The sequence below is a fragment of the Marmota monax genome, unplaced genomic scaffold, assembly GCF_021218885.2.
Source record: "Marmota monax isolate L192 unplaced genomic scaffold, Marmota_monax_Labrador192_F-V1.1 WCK01_AAM20220418_F8-fsc00005, whole genome shotgun sequence".
In the NCBI taxonomy this organism is placed as follows: Eukaryota; Metazoa; Chordata; class Mammalia; order Rodentia; family Sciuridae; genus Marmota; species Marmota monax.
In genome coordinates this window covers 18,870,805-18,893,521 of record NW_026692254.1, presented here as the reverse complement: position 1 = coordinate 18,893,521, position 22,717 = coordinate 18,870,805, and the positions used below count along the sequence as shown (strand labels likewise).

The following is a 22,717-nucleotide window of genomic DNA, read 5'->3' as shown; positions in this document are numbered from 1 at the left end:
AAACATGCTGAAAAACACTAAAATAGGTCTCCAATAGCAGTGATCATGTTAGCATGACAATCTATGTGTTATATATTATAACACCCATAACACTGTGGGATTCAAACTGGATAGATGAGTGACTTTGAAAAGCTGAGCACTTTTGTGCTCTTGTTTTATGTGTTTTAAATTTTCTATATTTGAAGAAGGGTTTGGTTCCAAGGTGTTCCTTTAAATTTTGATAAATAAATGTTCTAAAGATCCTCTATGGGGATTTTTTCCCTCACATAATAAGGTTGCATGCAAAGCACGGTTTGATGCCCTGTAGCAGACCTTTCTTTTTAATGCCCACTCTGTTCGTTGCTTCCAAGTCCCAGCCTGGGATCCGCAGGTTGTGGGACAAGGATAAAGAATGTGGTGAGTATCAGGCTACAGTTCTCAATGCTCAGGGGATAAGATTTCTTATGAAAACTGGCAGCTTTTTTGTTCTTACTCAGCCTTTTTAACACACAGCCAGGTCTCTGTTTAGCTGCGCCCGCTGTGGTTGCGACTGTACAGGGCTAAATTTATGCTGCTGACAACTCCCATTGAAGTGTCACGGTGGCACAGTCAGTGGGAGTTGTGTGCATACCCACACGGCAGCCCGTGGCCCGCCGAGTGTAACAGCATCTCTGTCCTGGGAGATTATTGGTATGATATGGGCGATGCGTAATGGATAGGGCAGTCTGTGTACAAATTTCAAATAACTTGCTACACCCCTTTCGGATGGTTGCTGTCAAAAGTATTAGCACATTACACACACAACAACCACATATCATGTTACCAGTGGCCCCTGCTATTACAGAATGGCTCCTCCCACATCTCACAGTAGGTAATTGCTTGGGGGTACCTATTGAACACACACAAAGGAGAAAACAGCGGTGAATTTTATTCTTTGAGCTCAACTGTACTAATTCAGAAGGAAGAAAATACCCAATGTGTTTAAATTAGCATGGACTGAGGTTCAAAGAGATTTGCCTGTTAAAAGGTATCTCTGAAAGTTTTAAATTTTCAACCTGATGAGAACTGGATATGACACACTGAAGTGGAACCTAGGGGAGCCTTAGGTTGCTATGCACATAAATCAAGACCCACTCTGATGTCAGTAGCTTCATGGCTGGTGTTAATGAAAAGGTAGGACCATGCAGAGACTTCCATATAGTGGGGGAAGTTTTAAAACATCTATTTCTTAGCATGTGTTATTCAATGAGTCTGCCTCTGGCCTGGGGATCTACCAAAGTTTTAAATGAAATAAATATCTAAGAAGCACTAACATTCCTGTTCAGCTCTTTTTCATGATAAAAATACATGTCATCTCCTCTCAGCCTGGAATAAATACAAACTAAGCAGTGTGATTCTCCCCTTCTGAGTTTAGATTGGACCTGAGTGTGTGATTTTTCTGGTCTTCTATGCTAAATGAAGGCATGATAGATTTGCCTCAATAAAGATATTATTGATGTTATTGTTCATAGAAAGGTTAGCAGGAAAATAACCACCAGAGAGATGTTGAATCTACACAACTTCTCTTTTCAGGGTTTATTTCTCTCTCTTTAGTACTTTTACTACAGGGGATTGAACCAAGGGGTACTCTATCACTGAGCTATGTCCCCAGTCCTTTTTTAATTTTTTTTTTAAACAGGGTCTCACTAAGTTGCCTAGGCTGGCCTCTACTTGTGATCCTCCTGCCTCAGCCTCCTGAGAAGCTGAGATTATAGGCATGAGCCTGAATTCAAGATTTCTTTGTTATAATAATATTGAAAATCTGTGAGCATTAGAAACTAGAGTACTGATTATATTGTCTGCTTACATCCAGTGTTTACAACACTATGGAAACTCATTCACCTGTATTCTCAACATCTTAGCACCAAATGCCCCTGTAACTCTTTATTTTTCTATTTTTGGGGGTAGTGGATATTGAACTCAGGGGCACTTGCCCACTGAGCCACTTCCCCATCCCGATTTTGTATTTTATTTACAGACAAAGTCTCACTGAGTTGCTTAGCACCTCACTTTTGCTGAGGCTGGCTTTGAACTCCAGATCCTCCTGTCTCAGCCACTGGAGCCACTGGGATTACAGGTGTGCACCACTGTGCCCAGCCCCTGTATCTCTTTAGAGAAATAGATATGAACAACATTGTCCCCTTTCTTAAGTATCTTTTCTCAATTTATTTTATCTCTATAATAAATAATGCATGCTATATGCTAGACACTAGTTTAAGTGCTTTAAAAATATTAAATCATCAGGGCACAGTGGTACATGCCTGTAATCCCAGGGACTCAGGAGGCTGAGGCAGGAGGATCGCAAGTTCAAAATCAACTTCAGCAACGTACTGAAACCCTGTCTCAAATTAAAAATAAAAAATAAAAGGGGCTAGGAGTGTGGCTCTAATGGTTAAGTGCCTCTGGGTTCAATCCCTCATACCCATGCCCTCCAAAAATACCAAATCATCTAGCCATTAAAACAATTACATATAGTAATTACATTATCTCCATTTTACAGATGCAGAAACTGAGTCACAGATAAATTAAACAAGCCCTAGGCCATCTAACTTGTACATTGTCAAATGCAGTATTTAAACCCAAGCAAATTTCGTTCCAGAGACCCCTCTATTAACCATTACTTATGAGCTGATTGAAGAAATAAATATGCAACTATTTTCAACATAACACTAGTGACATGGAAGACCCCAGAAACCCTAGAAACCCAATATCTGCAAAATTTAGTTCAATGATTGGGAAAAACTACTTCTAAAAAGGCTGGGCAATTTGTAAAACAACAAAAGATGAGAGAGACACAGAGATTCTAAAAGCTAACAAAAAGCCAAAGCAAAATGAAATTTAATGGGGATAAACATGAGACATTCTTAAATGCATTAAATCCACTGTATAAGCCCCAGATGATTGAAGTCTGACTCAGGAGTGCAGAGCTCTTCCCTGGTGGAGGGCTTTCTTTAAGACCAGTAACAAGATACAGTGGACAGACACTGTCTATGCTGGTGACAGAACTTCTGTGTATTTTATTTATTTCAAGAGACTTTTAAAAAAAAAATTATCGTTATTTATTTTTATGTGGTGCTGAGGATTGAACCCAGCACTTCATATGTTCTAGGTGCATGCTCTACAGCTGAGCCACAACCCCAGCCCTCAAGAGACTTCTTAAGGGCTGGGGATATAGCTCAGTTGGTAGAGTGGTTGCCTCACATGCACAAGGCCCTGTGTTCAATCCCCAGCACCACAAAAAAAATAAAAAATAAAGACAGAGACTTCTTAAAAGATTCTGGAAAGCCAAGGCTAACTCAGGAAAGCAAGAGTTCCTGAGTTATATGGGAAACTGGAGAATCTCTCCAGTTAAACACCAGCAGTGGATTGGGGAGTATGACCATTATCTTCAAGTATCAGGAGGTCTGTCACAGGGTAAAGGGACAAGATTCAATTATATGTCCTCTAAGGATAGAATTTGATCTGATGGATTGATGTTCCAGAGATGTGGATTTGGGCTTCCATTTGAGGAACAAAGCTTTCCATAAACAAAGCTTTCTCCTACATAAGCAGCTTGGGGAGACTGAGCCCTTCCCCTCCATTTCTTTAGATGGGCCCTGGGCCAACTGGAGGCTTTTGCCCACACCTTCCCACACATGTTACCTGCCTTGAATCTGCAACTCCTGAAATTTCTCAGTCTTCATCTGCACTCATCTATCCATCTCCAAAACCCTGAGTTCAGCAGGAATTTGGACCAATGTTCAATTTTCCTTCCAGTAGTAGAAGTCCATGTCTTCTTGATTTTGTAATGGAGTCTTGAATTAAAAAAAAAAAAAAAAAGAAAAAGTAAACAGATTATCTCTGCTTTATTAGGTTAAGAAATGTCAGAATGCCAAGTACCCAGCCAACTTCAGAGACCGACAATGTCTGTCCTCTTACACCTAGATTCCTGCTCACATTTGAACGACTGCTTCTATACAACCAACCTTAGCATTGTTACAGAGCAACTCAGTCCTAACCTTATTCTGGAAAATTGGTCTGGTCCCCAGTGGCCACTATATCATTTAGCTGAGAGCTTACTATCATTTCTAAGTTAATTTGTGAGTTAATTGTAAATGTCAGGAAGCTCTGACATTGCAGAAAATGGTAAAAAAATTTTTAGATGAACCAGAGTCAGAAAAATCCAAAGTTGAATACAGTTGGCTTTCCAACCAGTTTTTTTTTATCAGTAAAATATGTTGATGTATGAAGGATCTGGAATGGCATCGTCTATGAGTTGCCTTAGAAGACTAAGTACATACAGGATGATTTGTTCAAAACTGAAATGCTTTCCTGCTCTGAGATTCCCACAGCACTACACTATCACAGCCTCAATTCTGTTTTCATCTAAATGACTGTCCAAGTGACAGAACTTGAAAAACAAGAATTCAGTCCTTGACTGTTGTTATTTCCAATTTGATGGTCTAACAGTTGTATTTGGTGTGGCTGAATTTTTAGACTCTGAACACATGCCATTATGAGCGCAGGTAAAATGATAATCTGTCTTTTCCACACTGCTGCATTTGGCAGCTTACTCTTCGGGAATGACTACTTTTCCCATTTCTTCTTGTTTCCTGATCTCTGTGGATATTCACCCCTTCCCCCCACCCAAAGGTCAAAGCCTTAACATCAGGATTATATTAAAGGAAAGAGAGTACTTTCAAAAAGTTCTAGAATTACCAGAGTTATGAAAAATGAAGATTGTTCCTCCTAAGAAGAGGGAGAAATCTACACCTCAGTTTCAAACAATTCAAATTTGTGAGTTTTGTCCAAATGTTCTAAACGCATTTTTTCCCCTCAACATCTGTATTTGCTGCCACCTAGGCTAATCATTGCCACCAATACAGTTCTCATGGTAGTAATGTCACTATCTACCATTTGTTACTAATACACAATGTGTTGGAAAAGGGAGTTAAATTGAAGGGGCATGGTAAGTAACCAAAAGATGACAGGCAGCCTTTATTTCCTAACTTCTCTTGCAAAAATCATTTTTGAGAAACTTTGCAAACTGAAAAACTATATCCTGACACATTTTGTAGTCAGCCAGACTCCTCTCTGCATGATAAAACCCAGGCCTCCTTTACAGAGGGTCTATGTGTTAAGTGTTTTACCTGGAAGACAATGTTCAGTTCCCTATTCATTGACATTTTTCAGGCAAGTCACAACAGGACTTTTTCACCTGCTTTTCTCTGTACTCAGACACATAGGTCAAAAGAGAAGTCAATGTTGGGCTGAAATTCCTGTAATTTACAATCCCCTGCTTGTGGACCAGAGCCAAAGGGCTCTGGGCTACAAAGTGTAAACAGACCATTGTTGCCGCCTAATCTGGGTAATTGGTCCCAAATGTTGTTGCCACTTTACAGATCGATGCTTTACATACTTTTTAAAGAATCTGGAACTTTTCTTTATTGGCAGGGAACAGTTTGCAGTGTTAATTCAGTCTTTTCATCAGCACTAAGATTCCTATAAACAGCCAGGTGATTTCATTTGGGGGCCTGTAGACACAGGATGCTCAAGGCCTCCTTTGAGAGTTCCTCTTCATTTTCTTATGTATATCCGGCTCTCATTTGGTCCCACATCCAAACCCACTGCTGTGTGTTTAATCAACATGCACAGTTTCTGAACAAACTGAGCAGACTGGGCCACCTCCTAGAGGATGTCAGCCAGATTTCAGAAGCAGGGCTATGTCTTCTTCCAGCATAATGTGTTCTTATCAGTACGATCCTTCCAGGTAATGCAGCATAATGAATTTGGAATAAAACCAGACGATGTTTTACAATATCACTTTCTGAGCACAATGGTGGGGGTGTTGTGTGGGAGTACACAGAGTACGCTTCTGGGAGGAGACCAGGATTGGGGAGGACTTAGAGGGATTTTGGCTTTCTGATCCTGGGCAGGTAACATAATGTCTGATTCTTGTTTCCATATCTGTAAGGTAGAAATAATAATACATATGCCTTACAAATATATAATGCAGATTAAATGAGATAGTAAACATAAAGGATATGGGGGCATTCCATGTATTATTATGCAAAGCTTTTTTTAAGGGGAAAGAGAGAGAGAGAATTTTTATTTTTTTTAATTTTTTATTTTTTGTAGATTGACACAACACAATGCCTTTATTTTTATATGGTACTGAGAATTGAACCTGGGTCCCCCCTGTGCTAGGTGAGCACTCTACCACTGAGCCACAATCCCAGCCCCAGCAAAGCTTTTTATTTTTATTTTTTGGACTGGGGATTGAACCCAGAGGGACTCACCACTGAGCAATATTCCTAGATTTTTTTCTTTTTTATTTTGAGACAGGGTCTCACCAAGTTGCTTAGGGCCTTGCTAGGTTGCTGAGGCTGGCCATAAACTTGCTGTTTTTCTATCTTAGCCTCCTGCATTACTGGAATTACAGGTGCACACAAACCATGCCAATTTATGCAAAGCATTTTTCAACCTTTCTTTTTTTTTTAATGGTACTGGGAATGGAACCCAGAGCCTTATGCACTCTAGTTGAGTGTTCTACCTCTGAGCTACACCCATAGCCCTAAACTATCGTTTTTAGCCTATTTCTCTGCTTCAAAGTACAACACAGGGAATGAAATTTTCTTTTCCTATGAAATCTCTGGCTATGGCTTCACTATTCTAAGAAAATATGGCTTTCTTTGTGGGTCTCTCAAGACAATGACAGACTCTTAGAGTTTACTTTAATTTGATTTGCTCTTATACCTTTCCTTTTTTGCTTCTTTTCAACCTCCCTACTGACATTTGTAGGCCCTCATTTTTCTTCTAAATATTTCTAGAACACAGTCTAGTTCTCTAGTAACTACTGCTTAGCCAATTCTACTTATTTAGTTCTTTCCATCTTTCCTTCTAAGGCAATCTCTCACCCTGTCATTACATACTTTCTTTAAATTTCACTTTGTTCCCCTCTGCCTTGCACACTGAGGCATCCTACATATAATGTAGTTTTCTAAGTGGAGGTTTGGGAAACCAATTCCCCACCTACTTCTGGGATAAGAAAATTGGCTTTTCCCCATAAATTTCCTACTGCCCTCAAAAGTCAAAAAGAAGGGAAGACTTCCCTTCCATTCATAGTCTGCTGCAGTTCATTTTCCAAACAACACTATAACTGTATGTTCCCTTGAGAAGCAATATAGCACCAGACCTAAGGGTGCAGACTCCAAAACAAGTGGTTGTGGGAGTCAGATCACTTTGACAAGCAGTGTGACTTTGGGGCAAGTTATGTGACTTTCCTCTGCCTGGTGTTTTTCATCTGGAGAATAGAAATAATAGTGTTTGCCAGGGATTGCGATAGAAAACTAAATTAATATACGTGAAACACTTAGAACAGTGCTCAAGAATACTAAGCACCTTACAAATGTTAGTTCTTCATCCATGTTCTCCTTTAAAAAGAAATTATGCATATTTGGCAATTCAAAGACTGCCAGTTTCCCTGCTCTGATCTTCTGTTTGTTGTCATCTTTCCAGACATCACTAAAAATTTGTCTCATTATACTGCTCTTCCCTAATACAGAACATGACAGGAAATATGAAATAAAATAAAACAACAATTCCAAAAATATCTTCTAGTTCCCTCTCCTCTAACCCATCATCCATTCATCATTAGCTAAAATAGGATGAATGTTTTGTTATGAACCTAAAATGGAACCATAGTTTACCCCAAAGTTAGCGAGTCTAGTTTAGGGTTTAGGAAAACCTGGTTTAAATTTTAGTGAACCTCTTTTCTACCTTCAAATGCCAACAAAAGATTTATAGCTTCAGGTGGATACCAAATGAAATTGAGTAAGTTCATCTGAGTTTTACTTTAAGTTTTTTATTTGAATGAACTCAAATTTCATACAACCTAATCCTTATATTTACAGTTTTTCTACATTTTTACCTCAGTTGACAAGACATATTAAGTAAAAATTCAGACAGGCTGTTCAGTCTCTGAACAAATTGCAATATTATAGAATGCATGTATTCCTTTGTCTCAATAATAAATAAAATTTCACATTTATTATTAGAAGAACATCATATTTTTGGTAACACATGCTTTAATGAGAAAGCAATTTTTACAGAATATTCCTCTTTATTTACTACTGTGTTTATTTGCCACAAAATTCCAAATTATTTAGATGATGATTAGCAAAATGATCTATTTCTGTCAATATGTAAAATTCTGTATCACATCATCCTCTTATCCCTGGCTCAGTTAAACTGTGATTTTAAAATCAAATGTGTATAATGTAAGCTTTCCCCAATTTTTCATTTTATCCCCCAGATGTCAGAAGCCCAGACTTTAAGCAAGTCAATTTCCTCAAATTATATGCTAGAGGTTTGGGCAGACTTAAGGATAGATCTTTTATATCAAAATGATAGGTTCACAGTTAGTGATTGATGATCTTGTACATATAAATGATAACTGCCCATTAGATAAAAGGGCCTTCTGGGATGAGAAGATTAGGCAAAAGTAAACTTGGATAAATTTCTAAATCTTAATTTTTGCAGAGATATGAGAAACATACTTGGCAGTTTCTGTGTTATTATAAAACCAAATAATCTTAAATAACATATATGAAAATCCTGTCAATGAACTCTGAAAAGATTATTTGCCTAAAATCCATTTTTCCCTTCAAGAATTAAATGAAAGCTTTTCAGTAACATTACTCAGAACAACCACTGTTAATTTAATGAAACAAAATTATTCTGAGATATTTTTTTTTCTTAAGAAAAGTAACCATAAGCCAGGTATGGTGGCCCACTCCTATAATCCCAGCTACTTAAGAGACTAAGAGAATTGCAAGTTCAAGGCCAGCCTGTGCAAAATTGGTGAGATCCTCTCTCAAATAAAATTGCATAAACAAAAAGGGATCCTAAGCCCTTTTTAGTAACCAGAGGTAGAGTGTCCCTGAGTTCAATCCCAGTACTGGAAAAAAAATAGAAAACAAAGAAATGTACGCTATATAAAATTCCCCCCAAATATGAATAATACCTTTTCATTCATTGGCTACTTTTCATACTAATGAAAAAAAATTAGAAGCTGAAAACACACAGAAAAAAAGTCATGCTTTTTCTTTTTTTCTTCTTCCATTTGTAGTCCCCAAACTCTGCTCATAAAAATAAACTTTACAACATCTTTGAGAATCCCAAAGAACCCTGGTCAAGATTTTGTTGGCTTGAAAAGAAAGCAGTTTTGATATTCAAAATTTTGACCTCCCTTACTCAATCCCCAAAAGAGAAAAACCAGCTAATCTTAGCAAGATGATAAATTTAAGGGATTCTGTAATCTAACTTATAATCAAACAGTAGGGAATGGGAAAAGACATAAAAAGTTTCAAAAATAACTCAAAATAGAAAGTTGAGCGTTTCTTTAAGAAGCTTTTCTGTTTCTAAATTAGAGAATGAATCGCATCTTACTGAAAAACAGCAAAGTTTGTGCTGGCATGTTCCACTTAACAGCAAAAACCAAAAAAGTCCACTTAATATTTTCCACTACTGAATCATTTTAAACAATATTAAACAACAGATATTTGTTGATCAAATATTCCAGGTGTCATCCTAGAGAACCAGGCAGCTAAATAATGGACGTATCTAAACATGGTCACTGGTACTCATGCAACATACAACTCTGCACGCATACGAACGCGTACATACACACATGCATGAAGCCTGACTGGGCTCTGCTTTGGGTCCTTGATAACTCAGGCATATTGTAAACCCTGGAAAGAATTTTAATCTACATGGTTTGAAAATAGGGGCCTTTTAAATATGCTGCATACAATTTGTGATGGTCATCTCTAAAATGCTGCTCCATTATCCTTTTCCATTTGGAATGAATGAGGCTAATTAATTTCAGGCCATACTTGATGAGGTCAGCACCATACGAGGGGTGCGTGCTAGACATTGCTAATCTCTTTCAGCTGAGAGTGATGAATTAAAGATGAAGCATGCCTTTGCAGGCCTAATTTAGAATGTATATCAAAAAACCTACAGCAAATAATACTATACCCTACAACAAAGGAAAACTTGTTCTCTCAGGCTCCCTGAGTTGTGTTGATTTTAAAGACATTTTCAGTCCTCTTTGGAATTCCAGCTGTGGATGGGTGAACCATATCAAGAAAATCAAGCCATCTCTCACACATGGCCATTCGGACAAAAAGTGGGATTAAAAGAAAGAAAGAAAGAAAACAAAAACAAAATACAATAATCAGGGTTTAATCCTTTGTGTATTAAAATTCCACCTATACATTTGGCTTTTTTTTTTTTTCCAGAGCTACCAGACTAACAAAGATCCCAAATTAGCAATACCTGTATTCAAGCAGTGACCACCCAGATCTGCTGGGACATTTCAAAGCAACATGCTGAATGAGGCAGCCTGTTGTTTTTAAAGCAGATATACTAATGAGGCTTATTAGGTTTTTCCATGTCTCTATTTTGAAAGCCAATAGAGATTGACCAGGTAGATAATGTGATACCTTTTATTAAGCCAAGAAAGAAATTGTAATACAGATGCCTTCAGGCCAAAATGTTCTTATGAAAGTTAACGCTAAGCCAACTTCCGAGTTTTGAAAAGGGAGGTACTTGCTGATGTAAACTCTAAGGAGAAGGAATTAGTCATAATTTCTCAAAGCTGACTATCATAAGTCCCTAAGCATGGCAAGGAGGGTGGTTTAGGACACAGACTGGAAACTGTACCTTGCAAAAAGTTTCAGCATATCTAGTAAGAGGAATCTTGACAGGTTATTCCAAAGCATTGGAAATTCCAACTGGTGGCCATGACAGCTCCTAACTTTCTGTCCCAGTAGCTCTCATTAGAACAAAGCTGCTTCAAATTAGGTCCAATCTACATGCTGAATCAATCTTTCATCCCTTTGATTGCTTCTGAAAATATTTATATTTCTTAATAATGCACATTTTGTCTTGCAACTTCTGATTAAACCCAGACGGGGGTTCCCAAAGCAAGCAATGTATCTGGAAGGATGATTTGGGACAGGAAAAGGAAGATTTAAAAACACAGGTTTTTCCCATTGGGAACCATTAGAGAATATAAATCTAGCAATTTTGGCTTGGAAGTTATCAGAGGAAGATTGTAATAAATACAGATTCGAGTATTATTGTGACCTAATGGAGATTACAGAGTATTCTTATTATACTGTGATTCTTCTTTGCAGCTTCCACTGTTTGGCTGGTTAGCTTAATAGGTTTTATGAAAAATGATTGTGAGAGAGAATTAGGAAAATTTCATATTACAACTAATAATAACCCACACAAAGAATCACATCATAAAATAGAGAAATAGTTATAACAGGAACATGACCAGCTGATGGAAAGTATGTATTTTGTTGAATAAGGAGCATAATGTAGAGGAGAGGTTTTTGGTTTTTTGGGCTTTTGGAAGGGTGAGGTGGAGGTGGTGGCAATTCCTGGTTTGAGGAACAGGATTCAGTTTCAACTGTGTCACCAATTAGTTGGATGACCCTGAGTAAGTCCCCTAACTTCTACAAACCTCCAGTTTATCTTCTTGCTTTTACTTGGAAAATCAAATTTAAACTATATGGTTTTCTAGAGAACCTCCATTGTTTCAGGTAAAGTCAGATCTCTGCATCAAAGAGGGCCAAAAAACAAAACAAAACAAAATTGTGCTCATACTGAACACACACCAACTTTTTTCCTTGTAATTATTCTCTAAACAAGAAAGTATAACTATTATTTACATTGCATTAAGTAATGAGAAGTCTAGAGACTATTTAAACAGGAGCATGTTCATAGGTTACACATAAATATAAAAAGTATTGTATATAACGGACTTGAGCATCCTCTGATAGATATTTGATGGGAGTCCTGGAACTGATCCCCATCTGATAGGAAGGGGCGATTGTGTTTAGTGCTCTCTGGAGGCAAGAAAAAGAAAATAGAGACCTCAACTAATGCTGAGTGTACTCAATACCCATCTCCTAGAAATGGGAGCCATGTTTTCTCCAACCTCTGAATGTTACTGTCTCCAAACACCCTTAGAGATAGTTATTTCTTTTCTGTTCCCCTTTTCTTTCCTCTTAGAAATCATGAATGAGAGAAGCACCCAAAAGCAATATACAAAGGCTCACTAGATCTAGTCACCCCAATTTAGAGATGATGAAAAAAAAAAAAAGACCAATGAGGTTGAGGTCACCTACTTAGTAAATAATTAAGCCAAGTGACAGGACTGGAGTATAACTCAGTGGGGTATAACTGGGGTATAACTCATTGACTAGCATGCCCAAGGACTTGGGTTTCACCCCCAGGACTGCAACAACAATAAATAAATAAGTTAAATAAATTTAAAAGGAATACACCCAGCTCTCTTTATTTCCAAACCAGGGCCTGTTCATCATAACACTGTCTCAGAATCTGAGAAATTTTTACATTCTGGAAAATAAGTGAGACTTCTGTGATCATCCAGAATAATTCAATGTTCCTTAAAATTGAAAACAGGAACATAGGATAGAGCAGTGGCTTTGCATTCAGACTTCCTGGATTTAAGTAACACATTCCAACTTCCTAGCAATAAGAATTTTAGGCAAGTCCTCAATCTCTGTAAGCATCATTTTGTTTTGTTTTCATTTTTTTTGATAATAGAAATAATAGCAGTATCTATCTAAAATAACTGTATAGAGATGAAATAAAACAACATGTAAATGCTGACCATAGTTTTGGCAGATAGTGTTAACTGCAGCAAGCATCATCATCATAGTTTTATTCTTCATTTACATAATTTTATATACATAATGACTTGGAGTGAAAAAAAATACTAAAAGGAACGCAGAAAACATAGTTTCAAATGGTGCTTCTGTTAGTTTTCTAACGTCAATAGAGTTTGAAAAACTCTGAGCCTCAGTTTACTCAGGTGTAAAATAGGAATTCAGAATACCTGCCTGAACAGGATTTCAATAGAAATCAAATGAGTCAGGGGCTGGGGATGTAGCTCAGTTGGTAGAGTGCTTGCCTCACATGCACAAGGCCCTGCGTTCAATCCCCAGCACCAAAAAAATCAAATGAGTCAGGCATAAGACACTTTTTAAATAGGAAGAGCCCTGTAGAAATGCAAGAGTTGATGATTTTATCAAAATATGATTATCCCTGAGTTGGAAAACTTCTGGATGCTTAGAGTTGTTTAGCAGAAAATAAAAAGAAATGACTGTGTTTTGCTTCTCAAATAAACCAACTTAAAAATGAGGTATGAAGAAGGTTGGGGACCAGTTCTGTCATAGACTACATGCCTACTATTCTGGAGGTGCTGTACTCAATCCCCAATACTCCCTGAACTAAATTACATGAAACACCCTTATATCATTTTTTTAAAAGTGCTTGTCCTCCATTATCATTTAATCCTAATCTACTGTTCTCTGCATAAAACTTGCAATTCTCACAATTTTAACAGAGCATGAAACACCTCTTATATTGAAGGGTTTGAAATAGTAAACCCACTTTTTTTTGTCTTCCCAGTAAAGAAAAATCTAAAAGAAAAAAAAAATAACATGTTTATGTTTTATAAAGTATTAAATGATGACCCCCAAGAAGTCTTCACACACTGGTTAAAATACTGCCAAACTTTGGTGTTTGATTAGCTTTTCATTGTGTGGGAACTTAATAATATATTCATTATTGAGAATAATTCCAATTAAGCTAAAGAAGTATTGTGGTATAGAGAATTGTTTTGTGCATGGGATTATTAAACAGTTGGGGTCTAAAGGTGTATGTCTATTTTAAAAAGAAATTTTCTGATTGCAGATAACTTCTCAATTTGATTTAGTGTCGAACGATAGTGATGGGGTTGATAAGTGAGCATTCATCGGTAATTCATCTTGTGCTGGTAGAAATTTACAGCAAAGCAGTGCTTTCCCAACAGTGACAAGCCCTATTAATCTTCTTCAGACACATTTCAATAGGTGTTCCCATCTGTGGCCAACATCTAAACACTCTGGCATCACTGGCGACTTGAAGACACCTTCATTTCAAGTTACACTAGTGAAAATGTGATACTAGATTGTACTCTATTTTTTAACCTAATTCTCTCTCTTCATTCAATTAGCCTTTCTTGCCTGGATTTTCTGCTCATGTGTAACATCATTTCCCAGGGAGAGCTCTCAAAGATTTGGTTTCTTAGAGATGCACAATCTCCCCAAGGTTAGCAACCAACAACTTTTGTACAAATTAAAATTGCATAGATTCAGGTTCTGACAGTCATTGATTGGCCTCTGATTGTGGATGTCCTTAGAAAGTAGAATTACACAAATAAAGCCTGCCTATGCATTGAGAGAACTGACAGAAAGAGGAAAGCTAAAAATCTATTTGTATTCATAATCCAAATGCAATTTATTATTCTGAACTATAATGCTAAATTTTACTGTAGGGAAATGTTGGAGCAGAGAGAGGCAATTAGAAAAGTGTGGTAAAAATGAAGCCCAGTGTTCAAATATCACTTTTTCCCATCATATTTGGTTCATAGGATAAAATCCCTTTCTTATATTTCTGTATTCACTGGATGACCTCCCTTTAAAGAGGAAAATAAAACAATCACTGTAGAGATAGATTATTTCATGTAAAATGTCTTTATTCTATCAGCAACATGCACTGGCTGGCTGCAACTTTAGGTGAAAAAGATGGAGGGGTGTCTGATTTCAGATGCACCTTCGTGCATTTTGGCGCCATTTTCAACTTCATAATGGGGTTAGTTTTGCAAAGAAAGTAGATCTGAACAGCATGTTTCCTGTGCATGTCAGAAATAATTCAAAAGAGAAAAATACTTTCTGACACAGTCTTGGTTTTGGAAGGTTAGCTACATCTGCATAATGGAAGGAACTTTTCAACTTCACTGAATTTTTTTTTTGTCATGTATGTGATCTGGAGATAGGGGGCACACACATGCATGTGTGCTTATGTGTTGATATATATAAGATAAAGTTATACAGTCTAAAAAATTCTTCCTCTCTCACCCAAACTATTTTTCACAATGATCATTTAGGTTATTATAGATCTCAATAACCTTATTGTAGGTGGCAAGTTTAAATGTGCCATATTAATAACTTGTTATCCAAGACAAATTAAGTCCTTATGTGTCAAAAGCACTCTGTACTGGATTATCTATAACACAAGTATTTATTGAATAAATGTTGAGTCCAATTTCACTTTAATGTGACTGGCTGTATGTTTCAGCTTCTTAGGCAGAGATAAAAACACTCAAACCTATAACTCTGTTGCAATGTTACACCTAACTTGTCTATTTCTATTACTGTCTCTCTCCCAACATAGAATATGGAAAGAAGTCAGTCTCTCTCTCTCTCTCTCTCTTCTCTCTCTCTCTCTCTCTCAGTTGTGTTCTGAAGAGCAAGAGGAGAGATAGAAAAACGGCTGGCATTCAGCCTAAAGAGAAATCATTGAAACAAATTAATCCTATGCCGTTTAAATTGACATGGTAATCCATCATCAGAGAAGGCAAACTCTGAAAGCAATCTAGAATCTGCCCTGCTCTTTCACTGGCCCTGGAGGCACAAAGAGAGATAGTAAAAGAAGGAGGTGGAGTGGGGGGGAATCATAAAAGTTAGAAATGCCTTAGAAAGAAAAAAAAAATTGTCTATATCAGCTCTCAGTGTCCTGCTTCTGCAAATCCCCTTCAGAAAGGAGAGGTTAACATTCAACAGTTGCTGTCCCAAATTTATCTCTAAGGGTAGGTCTTTGGAGTTGAGCTCCCAATGTCAGGCCTTTTTCTCTAGGCTGCTAACTACAGTCTATCCATTGCCCGCTGAGTTAAAAAAAAAAAAAATGAAAGAAAAAGAAAAGAAAACATTTGACCAATTGGGAGCCTTGGCAGGACCCCCACTTATACAAAAACTTTTCCAAAGTTGTAAGGGGCTTTTTCTGGGGAACTTAGGAGATGGGTTTTATTTTGTTTTGTTTGTGGTTGTTTGGGGGTTTGTGTAGGAAAGAGTTGGAGGGGAGCTTCTTCTTTTTTCTCCCATTATCATCTCATTTTGTACTTGAAGAAAAAGCATGATATTGTTATTTTTAAAAGATTACTTTTGTAACATCTCTAAAAACTAAGGTAAGCTATAATGCCCTGCTGCTTATCTCTTTATTTTGGAGGCTTATTTTTCAGATCTCCCTTTACTTCAAAGAACCTACAATCATGTGTTGATAGGACTTGATTTAAAATTTTTTAAATTTTATATATATATATATATATATATATATATATATATATATATATATATATTTGTGTGTGTGTTTCATCTTGGTAGATAGTAGATATGTAATAAAATCTTGTCCAGAGTTCAATTATAAAAACAACACATTTATATTTGAATTCTGAGAACTTTTTTTTTTCTCTTTAGCTGATAGATGCAAAGGTTTTGTTTTGTTTGTTAGGGGTGATGCACTTTGCACAAACTCACCTCATTATTGCCTGGACATACAACTTTGAAAACAAAAGTGAATATTATTTTTTAATTTAATAATGTATTCAGCTATAGAAGCAATACAATTTGGATTTTTTTTGTATATTTCAAAAATTCACTGTTAACAATAGACAGTGGATGAAGACAAAAATTCAAACACCACAGTACCAGTGGCAACAGGGCAGGAAGATATGAATAAAAAACCATACCTAACAGCTGCCCTATTATATTTTGTCAGGGATAGTTTTTTCTAGTTTACTAAGAAAACTTTGTATGTTACCAAAACTTCAGAATAAACATCACACCTCTTTTCTATGATTAGAATTTTTTTTCACTGAGGGTGAATTTTTTTTTTTCACTGAGGGTGGATAATTCTTGTACACTAACTAATGCTTTTTAAATTACATAAGCTTAGAAGACAAATTAAAGACATTTCCAGGGTAAATAGGAAAAGAGAGTTAAAGGCTCTTATATTAGATATTCATCCACAGTCATGCCAATTACAATTTTAAGATTTGTTAGGAAAGAAGAACAGGTTTCGATGTTTGTTTTCAATATAACTTGGGATTTAAATAGTAGCTCTTCAGTAACTGAACATTCAATTGCACTTCCTTAAAAAAAGCTGATGCCTTCAAAGTTATTTTCAATTTATACACAGTGCAGACTTTTGCAACATAATACATGACTTCAAGAGCCATTGAATTAACCAAAATCACAAGAAAAAAAATCAATGAGTATATAAGTTTTTATCATTCAAGAGGTCATGAAGAAAAAATACTTTTAAACCCCTTACTGCTTATATTTCACAATACTTTTAATTAGTTTGTCATGTGGCAACAAAGTGTATGTAAAATGGAAAACCACAACATATCACTGGGAATAAGTAAATAAGTTATTAACATACATTCTGCAAAGAATTAGGGTCCCCTAATATTTTAACTTTTCTTTGACATGTGATATCCTGTGATCTTGTCAAGAAATACCCTATGTGACATTTGTCACTGAAGTCAATATTTCCCTCCTGTAATGATTTCAGTTTTGCTTTAATCACTTAAAGTGACATCATCTCAATCAATTTGCCATAGTCAGGTACACAGAAATCTCTTGAAAAAGATTTATTAATTTACAGTAAATTATAATAGATAATACTCTGTGTTGAAAATAAAAAGTCCAATGTAAATTTTCTTCAAACAATACACTTTGTAAACTCTCAAGTTAATATTTCCTATGGCCAAGAAATTGAACATGATGTTAAAAAACTTTCACTTAATTTTGCAGTTTTTTTTTTTAATTTTTAAGATGTACTTTCAGCATTTCAAGAAATCACGCTTTCTAAGAAGAGAAATGAGGTTGGTAATGTAATTAATTAAATGTTTTCTAAATTCATGCACAATGTTTTTTTATTGCGTGTCTATCCATATCATGTGTATGTCTGTCCCTGGTCATCTTATTTTCAAGTTATATGCTTTATACTGAAACTGTCTCTTTTATTTTAAAATAAATCCAAAAAACAACCGAGAAGGAATTACTTCTTAAATCATATTTCTTCTTTTGAAATTCACTTTGAAATTGTGGTTAAAAGAAAGTCAATGAAATAAATCCCTATTTGTTATTCTGCTTGTATTTTCTTGAAGTACACTGATGCAGCTAATTAACAATATTAATTTATCTGGATATGTGCCTAGCACCTTCACATTTAAGTGAATGGCCTTTGATACCATTTGACTAATACTTTTTTTTGGGGGGGGGGATGCCAAAAATCAACTGTCATTTTAAATATTTCATTAGCAGGCTCGTGAAAAATATAGACTCAGACCATCATTTCTTACTCTGCCCCTTTATGATGATATCCACATAGCTTTAAATGTTTTTAGAACTTTATCAGAAGGAGTTGTCTTAGAATATAATATTAATATTAAAAGCATATATATATATATCCCATATCAGACATGGTCAAATAGGCAAAGCCCCCCCAAGTGTCATCATCTCTAACCTCTTCTCCTTTAATTGTGTAATCCATTGAAAAGTTTTTTAAAAAGAGTAGCATACACCTGATTTTTAAAATCAATATATTAGGCAAAAGATGCTTAACTTTTGTTTAAATGTCCTGCCAAAGCTACCAAACTGTAAATCTGGTGTTTTTACTTTGAAGTGCCTTTCTATGATTTTGCAAGCCACAATAGTTTTACTAAGTTGTTTCAGCTTCTATTTCAACAATAGTGATTCCAAGAAGCTCATTCAAAACTCTGTTGCACTACCTTCTGCTAGACTCCCAGAATGTACAGGAGTGACAGCCTCTATCTAGTGTTTGAGTATATGAACCTTTAATCCATCAAGGAACTTCTAATACCACAAGAATATATATGCACCTAAGTGTGTACACCTCATGCACATGACTATCATATTACAACCCATTAAAGTGCCACCAGGTTTGAAGCCAGCAGAATATATTTTTCTAATCTCATCTAGATTTTATGGCTGTAATTTGGCTACTGACAAGATTCTAAATTAGCTTTTACTTTGATGAAAGAAAGTAAACTATATGTTGGGTTTTTGTTTTGTTTGTTTTTAAAATTCCTTCACACAATAATCAGTTACATACATATTAGTCATATATTTAAAGTGAACTGGGTATTCAGTTAAATAGAGGAAATATTTCACTACATTCTATCTTCTTATTCCCTAAAGTTCAGTTTTCATGGAGTATACTGTGTTGATGGATGAGACTGTTGTCTCTTTCGAGTGGGAACCCGGTTGACTTAGAAGGGTGGAGGTGGGGGAGGAGCAGTGAAGTACTATAGCTCTAAAATTATTGCAACTAGAGTGTATTTATCCTTCCTTCTTTCCTATTTTCCATCGCTCCTTATTTTTCTCCCTTCTTTCTTCCCTTACTCCCTTGCTTGCTTCCTTTTTCTACAACTCCTTTTGGTTGCTTAGTGTAGTTAACCTTCACTCTGGCCAAGACCAAAAAGGGTTAATGGAGACCGGGCTCCTGACACCACTCCAGGTCAGCGGTGATTGCGAGCTTCCAAAGCAGAAATCAGAGGATTACTGAGGAAGGAATTCGAGGCACCTCACACCTCACACCTGAACACAACACTCCAATCCATTGGGATTCATATATATATATATATATATATATATATATATATATATATATATATATATATATATCTCCTTTCTGGAAAACGGTTAATTGGATCTGCAGCTCTATTTCCTGTTGCACTGAAGAGCCAAGCAGGGCAATCTGAACTGAATCCTTCAAGCTGCCAAGAAAATAAAGCAATGGGGTGGGTGATGAACGTTTCTCAATACATTCACACGTACATACATACAGGTAGCTATCAATTTCTTCAGGGAAAATGTATTTTGGGGAAAACATTAGGAGCGCGAAAAGAAGAAACGAAAATTATTCTCCTCTTTCCCCGCCTTCCGCTCGAGAAATTAGTGCTTTCTTGATTATTTGCAGCTGTTTCTCGAACCTCAAGATTTGTTCACAGTAGCCCGAAAGACTAGCGCTTCAAAAAGTGAAAAGCCATTTTCGCGCCAGGACTCTGCTGCTTGAGTTTGGGAGGAAAGGGTTTTCTCTCCCTTCCAGGAAATCTGGCCCCCACTACCAAAGCTTACTGCGAGTTCTGTAAGCCTTTACATCTCCACCACTTTGGCTAGTTGCACTCAGCCTTGGGGCCCAAGACGGCTTCCCATCCCTTGGGGTGTGGCCTTGAACCCGCAAAAGCTAGTTTCCTGCCCGGGAGAGAAGGAGCCATCCTGGGGCTTCATTGATGTGTGTCACCCTGCCTCCTGATTTCTTTCCGGGCCTCAGACTTCGTCCGTCCCACCTGCCCACGGCCGATGAACCTGAAATCCACTCGTCCTGCAGTCCCCAACGGGTTCCGCCACCGGCGGGTATTCTCCGGGTGGGTGGGTGGAAAAGCAGTTATTGGGGACTGAGCCACTGAATCCTCTTTAGAAATACTAAAGGAGATGAGAGGCAGAGATTTACCAAAGAGAAAGTTCGGAAAGTCTCGGGTCAAGCTGGGAGGAACCCAAAAAATGCCAGGGGGAGAAAGCAACTCTTTGGGGCTACACCTTTGCAACCCCAGGCTGCCTGGAGACAGCGCGTGTGGCGAAATGTGCCCGCGTCCCTGCGTCACGCCCGCCTAGGCTTCCACCTGGCTACCGCCACTGGAGGCGTGGAGTCCAAGGCTCCCAAGCACTCGGCCCTGCGGCGGCCCAGCAGCCCTCCCACGGTGCCTGCCCTGCGAAGCCGGGTGGCTGCGGGTTCCTGCCGCTTGCTGCGCCCTCGCATCTCCCGTCGATGAGAGGACCGAGGCCTGCGCCCAGGAGCTCCCTGGCGGTGGTCAGGCCGCCCCCCTTGAGACTTACAACCCCCCTTCCAGCCCCGTCCCCCTTCGTCACCCCGGGGGCTTCTAATCACTCCGTATCGATTTCCCTAACTCTTTTCATCCCGTTGAAGACACATCTTAAAACACTCCAGCCCGGAGTGTGCTCTGGGCTTTATCCACACTAATAAAATGATTTACCCTTCTCTCCGCGCTCTCCTCACAGAGGAAAATCGTTCGAGCCCCGGCTATTTGTGTGTGATCAGTAAATATTTAGTGCGGTGACATCCTCAGCTAGGCTTTGGATCGATTCCGGGCCCACCGGGAGGTGTGCACGGTCCGGGCGGGGCAGCGCCAAGCCCTCGGATGGGGCTCCTCCCGCCCCTGCTACCAGCCGCTGATTTACAGCCTGTGCAACCCACACGGGGGGGGGGGGGGGGGGGGGGACAAAGCGCGCCTGGAAAATTGGCTTTTCAACCTTTTTACTTTTGACATTCAGCCACTTCCCCAGACTCTAATTCTCGCCCCCTCCCCTCTCTTCCCGCTATCAAGGGCGCTGAGCGCCCTGCGAACCTTTCCTAAAGCAGTGCGCCGCGTTCGCGCCCTTGCGGCTTGGGGACCACCTAACACAGCCCTGCCCCGCGAAGCAGAGAGGCCCCAGCCTCTGCTACCAGAGTCGGCTTCTTCGCGGAAAGACGCTCTCGGCCCGCCCACCCCTCAGAGAGCCGAGAGCAAGTGGAGAAACCCACAGCAACATTTGCTGAACAGGAGCCCCTTTTTTCGCTACCCTTTCGCGAGACCTTTCCCCAACTCCATCGTCTGGTCCTCGACGCCCCTCGGGCCGCGTGGCGTCGGTTGGAAACTTTACTTTCCTGTCTGAAATACTTCACTTTCCTTAGAAGGAAAGAAACCCTCAGCTTGGAGGTATTGAGAGGGGACCTCCTTCCCGATCTTGGCTGCCAAAGGGTTGCTGCATGGCTATGGCAGTGCCAATGTTTCCTTGGCCCTAGTCATTATTCCCGAGCCACACCCTGGACCTGGGACACCAGGAAATGGGCCAGACCTGGAGTGGGGTACCGCAAGGTCTCACCGTGTCCAAGAGGACCCACCACCTCTACTCTCGGAGTGCTGATACCTTACCAAAGTAGTATGTGAAGAAGACAAACCCCTCATGCTCCACAGTTCCTGGAGTGGAGGCACTGGTGCCCACCTGTTAGCCGGCCTGCCCCCCTCACCTGGAACCTGGACCTTTGCAATTCCCCTGGGGCCCAAAAGGAAGGGGCTCGACCTTGCTGTGTCCACACACCCCTCCCAAGCACTAGCGCCCTCTTCTTTGTCCTACACATGGTTTTCTAAACCGCCTTATCTGTAGACTATATCTTCATACTAATGCATACTTAATTGGTCGGTCTTGACTGTCCATATAAAACAATTTAATTAGGGTGCTTTCCTGCTTTGGAGAGCAAAGAAAAAAATCTGCCCAGTGCTTATTGTATTTAGCACCAATACAGGCAGAAAATGTAGCACAAGTTTTTGGTTGAAAGAGCACCTCTGTGTCCATTGAAGGGCGTTGATCCGAAAAGACAGAAAGGACAAGTAAAATCGATTTGAAGCGACCCTCTCTGTCCCTTTCACACCATTCAGAAACTCCATTCCTTCTAAGACAAAGACCAGTGCCTTGGGAATTCTCAGGGGAAAAGAAGACTCCAGTCCCATAAGCCTAGGGCTCTATTTAAAAATTCTTCAATATTCCACTTTAAACCTGGACTCTGTGCTGTGCTCCCTGCATGCTAGTTTCACAGACACCCCCTCTGAAGAGCTAGTCAGGCTAACAATCTTGATTCCCCAACCGGCTTGGCCTTCTGACCAGCCCTGCCAGCCTTTTAGGGTTAGTGCAGGCTTCACCTTTGACCC

At 38.6% G+C, this 22,717-nt stretch overlaps 1 long non-coding RNA gene across 1 annotated transcript in view; it reads right to left on the bottom strand.

Moving 5' to 3' along the window:
• Positions 1 to 22,717, bottom strand: part of LOC124087445 (uncharacterized) — a 69,024-nt gene that overhangs the window by 43,379 nt on the left and 2,928 nt on the right. The window contains exon 2 of the long non-coding RNA XR_009226110.1: positions 3,661 to 3,812. This is a non-coding gene — a long non-coding RNA (uncharacterized LOC124087445). The remainder of the gene's footprint in view (positions 1 to 3,660; positions 3,813 to 22,717) is intronic.